Consider the following 9,344-nt stretch of genomic DNA (forward strand, 5'->3'; position numbering starts at 1 on the left):
ATAATCGCTAAAATGAAATAAAAATTATAAATGAAAATGTAAATTATATTATAAATAAAACAAATATAAAATTGATTATTAGAAAATTAAATTATGACTTAAAAATACTTTTAAATACTATTTTATGTGTTTCGAATAACTTGGAATCATCAATAATTAATTAAAAATACTTTTAAATATTATTTAATGTGAAGTGGGTATATAAGGTGAAGTTGAATTCCAATGGAGAAGTAACTCGTCACAAGACAAGACTTGTGGTGAAAGGATTTCTTCAGAAAGAAAGAATCGATTTCGATGAAGTTTTTGCACTTGTTGCTAGAATTGAAACAATCAGGTTAATTGATGGTTTAGTAAACTTGAACAACTCCCGCATATGTTAGAAGGATGTGAAACGTGCATTCCTAAATGGCCCCTTAAAAGAAGAAGTTTATGTTACACAACCAGTTGGATTTGTGAAACAAGGTCAAGAAAGAGAGGTATACATGTTGCATAAAGCCTTGTATGGACTTAAACAAGCTCCGAGAGCTTGGAATAAGAAGATAGACAATTTCCTAATGGAGAAGGAATTTGTTAAGTGCACAATTGAGCATGGAGTATATGTAAGGAAAAGCAATAGTGAATTGCTTATACTATGTCTTTATGTAGATGAATTGTTGATAATAGGTAGCAGCAAGAAAGAGATCGAAGACTTCAAATGTGATCTTGGCAAAGAATTTGAAATGACTGATCTGGGATACATTTCATATTTCCTTGGTATCAAATTCTACAAGAGTAATATAGGCTTGATGGTGCATCAAAGAAGATATGCAAATGAAATACTCAAGAGATTTGAGATGGAAGAATGCAACTTGACTTCGACACTTGCTGAATCAAGACTGCAATTGTTGAAAGACTCGGATGATTTGTGGGCCAATTTAATGTCCCAATTGATTAGCTCATCAACCTAATCGATTAGTTGACCTAAAACAATAAGTTATAAATGCCCATTTTGGATGGTTTTGAAAGATAGTTGTTGCACTTCATTAAGATGTTCTCATTAAGATGTTGTCATTTGGCTAGGCTCTAAAATATTTGTAAGTTGTTTTCTTTTAGAAATAAAGGCTTTTAAAAAATTAGTGAGTGTGTGATTTAGACATATTACTTATGAAAACGCTCTTGTATTTTACAAAATGTTGATCACTCAAAAACGATCATACGAGATTTCATATTTCCTCTCTTTCACACTCTGAAGCTTCAAGACTTTGCCGAATACACTAATAATATAAGCATTTGATTTATTCTTCTTGGAGATGAGGCTTGATATATCTTCAAGTTAGATTCCAACATCAGAGGGTGTCACTTAAATTGTCAAACCCTAATTCATCGGCTTGATTCAGAGGAAGAGCTTTGAACAAACTATCTTTTGCATATTTGGTTTCTTAAGATAGTTGCAGTAATTACTTGGCTTATGTTTTTGTTGTCAAGTTGTCATCAATGCTTCTCTATGAGTCATCATCAATAATATATCTTATTGAGTTATCATCATCAAAACCAAACAATGATGGACATGACTAGCCTTGTCTTTGATTACTTCTTGATTAAATCTGCAAGCACGTAGTTCCATATTCTCCCCCTTTTTATAATGACAACTCTTCTCTTAGAGAGGTGGTAAAAGAAACAACAGATATATATATATATATATATCAATGGAGTGTTTAAACCCCCCCCCCCCTCAAACGAGTAGAGATTATACTTTGCTCCTCTAGAGAGTATACTTCCCCCTTGTCATAATCAAAAAAGTGGGTAAAAGATGCAATACAAAAAATTTAAATATGCAAGCACATAGTCACATAAAAATTTAGAAAGGGAAACAATATTTTATTCAATTTTAAAGAAAATTTGAGTACAAGATAGGAATGTAAAAAGAAGATCAAAGACAATAGACAATAGAAAATAAGCAAGTAACTAATTCAGCTCCTCCTCATCATCATCCTCAATAGACACATTAGAGATATGAGAGTTGATTTCTCCAATTTATTGATGATTAAAGCTTTGAGTTCACCATCTTATGATCTTTGCAGATGTTATTAAGGATGTTTGAAGAGAATTAAGGGAGTTCATTATTTGCTTGTTGTTGCATTGCCCTTGAGTCCAGAGTACTCCAAGATTTTTGTATTAAGTTTACCATATGGTAAAATCATGTTTTTCTTTCTACTATCCAGGATATGATGGGTTATAGCATAGACACAATTTTCTTAACTCTATTTTCCAAAAATAAATCTGGAGGTATATCCGATTTGTGTATGGTGCTCGAGAACATGATTTACCGTATAGTGAATCATTCAAATTTTCGAGCGTATGATGCCAGTGGTGAATGGATTAGGAATATCGGAAGATGGATCAATCAAGAGGGATTAGACACTAAGACAAAAGTTGAATTCATTACCTTCTTCATATCCATCATACTTTTGATTGATGAATGGCATGTTGTAAACTTTTCATTGGATAGTTTAATTTTGTGCTTCTTAACTTCGGAGGGTAAGAACACCATTTGAGTAGGAGAGATTTGCATAAAAATATTATTACCAACTCGGGAAATATTTCTTGAGGCACTTCGAAGATAAAGCTCCTCAAGTCGGCATCTTTGAAGACTTCGTCAAAATTGAAATCCTTGAAAAGTCCATCTTCTAAGTAGCAGGAGACGTAGTCTTCTCTTTTGGAAAAATATCGATTGAATGTGTTTTCTTGTTCTTTAGAAGATAAGTTTATAGAGAAATATGATGAAGAAGATTGAGATGAACGGGTTCTTGTTGGTTCCGTCTGGAGGTGATGATGAGACAATGAAAGAGCTTAAAGACTACTAATGCAATGCACACAAGAAAGGTATGATGAAATGAGAAATAGAGGAAATTTTACATCTATATATAGCTATTGTACAATCGATTTGGTAAATTTTCCAATCGATTGGAAGTCTTAAATTATGGTGGTTAGCCGTTATTACTAGTCAATGCATTTACTCTTCAACCTTCTAATCGTTGCTTTGTGCGCCAAATTTCAAAATTTTAAATTTTGAGAGCGTCCAATCAATTGGGACATGAGGCCAATCGATTAGTTAGGCCTTTTTCATCATTTTTATGATTTCGGGTCTTGTGTTTGAATTTTCTTTTGCCTTCCAATTTCTTACACCCATTGTCATCTAATTTGAACCCTTCTTTTTAGAAAAGCATTAGAGAGCTCATACATTTTGTTAGTGAAAATATTTTTAAGAAAGAGCACATATTCACCACACTATTTTAAAGGATTAATTGGAGTTTTCCGATCTTTCAACTTAAAAATAGAGTTCTACCTCGAGTTATCAAGAAATCTCGATAAAACACCCCCCCCCCTTTCAAAGGTATGCCAACATAATGTGGCATGTCCTTCTATGTTGATCGTTGGATACAGAAGTTGATTAAACCATGAGATAGATATTTCCACTACAAACTTATCTTCTCAACCTACTAAGAGGTTAGCAGATCATCATAGATCAGAGATGTTGAGACCATTTGATAACGCGAAAATGTATCACATATTTGGCTTGATTTACATAAATTATTTCCCTATTTTATTTTAATTAACTTGCTTTATGTTGGTATTATGCTGGTATTTTAATGTGTTCTAGTAATTAAATGTTTACAAGGCTCGCTTGAGAAAAGGAGTAAAAAGGGAAGAAATGAAGAAATATATATATATATATATATATATATATATATATATATATATATATATATATATAAGATTGTGGGCCCCATGCTATATATATGAAAAGTGACGGTCGGCACAAGCGGACGGTACGCCTTGGTTTTGACGAACGACACGATGATGAATCCAAAATGAGACGCCCGTCTCCACCCCTCTATCCAAATGAGACGCCTGTCTCCAAAAGCAAGTGACCCACATCACTAGGGCTTTGACGAACGGCACCCATGTTTTCACTATTTTTGACCACGTAACTTGAAGCTTGCAAGGAAAGGTTCAAATGATCAATGTACCTCCTACTTTCATGCATCACACGAAGTCAACAATGAAGAAATCCAACAAAGCCACGTTCTCCTACAATTTCTCAACAAAGATTTTGTACGAATGCTATAAATAGACCCTTCATCCAGTGTGCAAGGGTCGACATTTTTACCGAACAATTGCAATTTATTTTGTTCTTCTATTTTCGTTTCTTAGTTTTAAGCTTTCTTTATTTTTAACACAACAATTTCTACACCGGAAATTGTTATGTACTTTTAATCAATCTAACCTTACGTTATAACGAAGTTCTTTTATTTCCTTGTTTTATTTTCTCCATTCAAGAATCATTGTTCAAGTTCTTTGAAGTTGAAGTTTAATTCCAGTATCGATTTATTCCAGGTTTCATATTTATAATAGCTTTAATTTATTCAATATTATTGCATGCTATCTGTCTGGATGTTATCGAATATGCCAGAATATATTAATTGCGATTCTTTATGCATGTTTAATTTAATGAGTATGTTTAGTTAAATCGATCTGGTATCGGTATGTAAATTAATCTAACCAAAAGGGATCCGAATTAAACTGGCCTAAATATTATTTTATCGAAAATCACCTTTTCTGATTTTAGTGTCTAATTGTATTTATTAAAGTTTATAAAATCAATAGAGCGGAAGTTTGAGATTTTAGAACTGGACTAAGGTTAGAAATCAACAGAGCGAGAGTTTGAGATATTTAACCGGATAGTAGACATTGGACATTAGTTTTAAGAACAACGAGAGCATATTAAAACTAATTAGATATTTATTTATTTTCAAAAAGTGTTTTTAAATTCGGCGGGACAGCGAGAGCGTGCGCTAGGGAATATTAGCATAATCTAAGTCAATAGAGCGAGAGTTTGAGACAAGGGTTTTTAAGTAAATAATATTTACATGAAAAAGACATTTTATTAATTCTGTTGTTTTCAAAAAGCGTTTCTAAATCTGATGGGACAGCGAGAGCGTACATTATGAGTTAGGATCGTAGTCTAAGTCAATAAAGCGAGAGTTTGAGAGGAGGGTTTTTAAACTGACATAGTTAATAAAGGACTTTTTATTTGATTAAAAACTTGGCCAGTGGAACTTCGGATTTCCTAAGTTAGACAAATTACATACCGGTATCCGTTTATTAATATTTTATCTAGATTTAGTATTATTCCCCCCCTAAAACATAATTAAAATATCGCTAGCCTTAGATTTACAAAGCAATAATAGAATATAGTAGGTTGACACTGGTCCCTGTGGATTCAATATCTTTTAAAAATACACGACACGACTGTGCACTTGCAGTTTTCCGACTAATAGACACATAAAGTCGCGATCACCATCCTCAAAAAGACTTGATTTGATCACAATCGTTGATATACATCATCAGTGAGCATCCTTGCATTATAGACTTCAAACCATAAATTATGTATGCATGAGAGTATACCCTTTTCTTTGCACAACTTCATTTAATATGCGCTAAGGGTTTATAAAAGCTCCAAAACAACCTTATATAACACATTAGGGTTTCATATTTGGTACACAAATTTTGTTAGGTCCCGGTGCGTTAGTAGTTATAGAAGGTCTAAGGTTATTTCCTTTAGACCTTTTCCATTTATCAAAACAAAAAGGCTCTAAGTGGCCAAATCTATTACAATGTGATCATTTATAAACGAGTTTATTCATTTTCTTCCTAATTAATTCTTTACTATGTGTTATACCGTATTTAAACCCTAATCTAGTTTTATTTAAGGAAGGTCTTTGACTTGATAGAATCAAGTTGAGGTTTTATTTCTCCTTAGTAAATTTACTTAGGGTTTCAAGTAAATCTGTTACTTCCTTTTTCATCGAGAAACAAGTCTCACATGTTCCAACTGAGTTTCTAATATTAGTTATTTGAAACTTGAGTGTTTCATTACTCTTTTCAAGAAACTCCAGATAATCCTTAAGGTATAAGTTAAACTTTTTGATTTTATCATTTTTTTTAATTAACTTAGCACTTAGTTTAAACAACTGCTTGTAAGATAGCTTTGTTACCTTATGATCATCATCCTCGTGAGAAGATTTGAAACAAACTTCATATTCTTCGTTGGAAGAAGATTCTTCCTGAGGATGACTCTTCTTCATTTATGGAGGTTTTATTCTCTCTTCTTTTCTCAAAGATTCCACTAGATAGGATTCTTCTTCTTCTTCAAATTATCTTACAACGAAGTTTCTTCATTTGATGTTGAATTCTTCGAAGATCATGTTAGAACAAGATTTGTTCTGATCAATATTCTTGTTTTGATGATAACATTATATATGAATTTTGTATAAGACAATGTGGTACTCTAATCCTTTACGTTTTCCATTTCAAGAAATACATAAAGAGTATGCACAATTCAGCGCTCAGAAGCACTGACTCAGAAGGTTCTGGATGGCTGCATCAGAACATGCTCTGGCAAGACATCAGAAGATGGTCAAGTAGAATCAGAACATGGACTATGAAGCATCAGAAGAACATGAAGTCATAAGCAGAAGCACTAATGTTCTAAACGGTATCACGCTCAAGCACTTCAAAGTCAGAAGACAAGAAGATGCTCTGCACCAAGCTGAATGACTCTGATATTCAAACGTTGTATCTACAAATCTGAGTTCAAAAGCAAGTACAAGATGACAGGCTATTAAGTCTAATCTCTGACTGACAAAAGGAACGTTAGAAGCTACAAAAGGCAAATTCAGTAAAAGCAGCAAAAGCATGACTCGAGGTAGTTGACAAAAGTGTGAAACATTAAATGCAGCGTTGTACTATTCACGCAATGCATTAAATGTAAACCAACGGTCATCTTCTCAAACGCCTATAAATATGGAAGTTCTAATTAGAAACAACTAACCAACTCTTGCAAAATACTGAAACGCTGTCAAATTCAAAGCTCACGAACTTCATCTTCAACCTCACAAACTCTTGTAATTTTTAGTGAGTGTTAAGCTTAGAACTTAAGAGAAATATCACAGTTGTGATTATAGCTTTCTAAGAAGCAATTCATACTCTTGTAAACATTATTTTACATTGATTGTAAAAGGTTCCTAGAGTGATCAGTGAGATCAGTAGACTCTAGAAGACTTAGAGGTTATCTAAGTGGTGTATTCCTAGAGTGATCAAGTTGTGATTTGTATACTCTAGAAGACTTAGAGGTTATCTAAGTGGAAAACCATTGTAATCAGATTGATTAGTGGATTAAATCCTCAGTTGAGGTAAATCACTCTAAGGGGGTGGACTGGAGTAGTTTCGTTAACAACGAACCAGGATAAAAATAATTATGTTCATTGTTTTTATCTTAAGAGTTTTTAAAGTCACACTTATTCAACCCCCCCCCTTTCTAAGTGTTTTTCTATCCTTCAGATCATTCAACTTTGTTACTTGTAATGGAGGGTCAATATGTAGAATTGTGGAGGATAGAGCTCAAATCACTCAAAAGATTTGGAAAAAAATGGAGTAGAAGAAGAAGATTCTTAGACAAAAATCAAGACAAACGGGGTTAGAGGGTGAAGACTATAGTTCCTTTTGTTTGGCTGCATTATGTAAAATAACATATGTACAAGATGTATTTTAGGCAACACGTAGAGCAAGATGTTATAACATGTGTTATATCATCTGAGTGTAATTGTGTTTGTTTCTAAGAAGAGTTGTTTATTAAAGTGCTTGACATAACCAGTTAAGCAAGAGTTATTCAGCTAAAGTGCTTGAGAGAACCAATTAAGCAAGAGGTTCCAAGATGTAGCTAAAGTGTTTGACATAACTTGTTAAGCAAGGTTCAATATGTCAGTGTGTACCATATCATCTTGGGATAATGTTTAAGTTTTGACTATCTTCAGATGTCCTTCAGAAGAGTTGTGGTGTTAACTTCTTCAGAATATGCTAAAGTTTGCTTTTGGGAAGAGGTATGTGTTGCTAATCCAAAATCAATTTGGGTTTGATTCAGTCAAAGAAGATTTGACTCGAAGTACCTTGAATGAAGATTTAGTCCAAGATTTACTTTACAAAGAAGACTTATATGAAGAGAGTTATTTTGGATGTTCTGGTGTAACAAGTGGAACATGATGTTCCAACATGTGTGATAGTTGTAACATCTGGTGTCTGTCAACAAACAGATGTTATTGCAGTTGTGGTGAAGAAGGATGTGCTGCAACATCTGATTTCTGTCAACAGACAGATGTTATTGCAGTTTTGGTGAAGAATTGAAGCATGTGGAACACGATGTTCCAGCATGTGTGCAACATCTGGCACAGACTTAGCAGGTCAATGTTGTTGCATTTTTGGAGCGAAATTCTAATTGAGATTCAATCAAATTCTTTGTTATACTTTAGAAATGTGTTTGTGTGATTTGTTTAACGGTTGTTGAAGATCAAAACATATTTGAATTTGAATTAATAATAAATCATATGACTCGTACATAGTCAATTCGATTGCCTAGACATAGCCATTCATCAATTCAATTGGCTAGGACTTTTATTTTTTCAATGCAGCTGTCAATTGTATTGACTAGTGCTTTGCGTTGTAATTTTTTATTTAAAACATAGGTATTTTAGAAATTAATGGAAGAAGATAGTTATTTGGAGAAGTTTGTTGAAAAATTTAGATAATTTGAACAAAAAATCCAATAAAATATAGTATATTATAATAATAATAATAATAATAATAATAATAATAATAATAATAATAATAATAATAATAATAATAATAAGAGTTTAATGGTTATGCACCGATAGTGTGAAAAAGTTTTACACTCTCATCCAATTAGAATATAACGTTTTGCCATGTCATACAATTTTTTTAAAATTTTCAATCTGACTTGTCGTGATTCATGGTCGTCATTGGTTGACAGTGCATATCCTTTTTTTTCCTAATAATAATAATAATAATAATAATAATAATAATAATAATAATAATAATAATAATAATAATAATAATAATAATAATAATAATAATAATAATACATTTTATTACAAACATTAATATTGATATCATAGAGTTGAGTATCCAAGTCATTTTCTAATTTTAATGGCACCCATATTACCACGTCAAATTCGATCAGTAAAAGTAAAGAATGGATTATTTTTCTATGAAATCTAAAAAGATGCCTTTATTTGACATGCTCTAAAGGTGATTTCATTAAAATCTAAAGGTGATTTGTTATTAAAATCTATAGTAAAAAATACCCGATTATTTTGATACTATAATTAGCTATGTTTTGTATGAATATCTGATCACACTCAACAGCTTCTCTTCACGTTAGCTTATTCTTTCCGGTGGCTCAACAAATCGGTTTCCTTTGGTATCTCTAGACACGAATTTAACAAAAT

Source organism: Vicia villosa, linkage group LG6 (genome assembly GCF_029867415.1).
Source record: "Vicia villosa cultivar HV-30 ecotype Madison, WI linkage group LG6, Vvil1.0, whole genome shotgun sequence".
Lineage (NCBI taxonomy): Eukaryota > Viridiplantae > Streptophyta > Magnoliopsida > Fabales > Fabaceae > Vicia > Vicia villosa.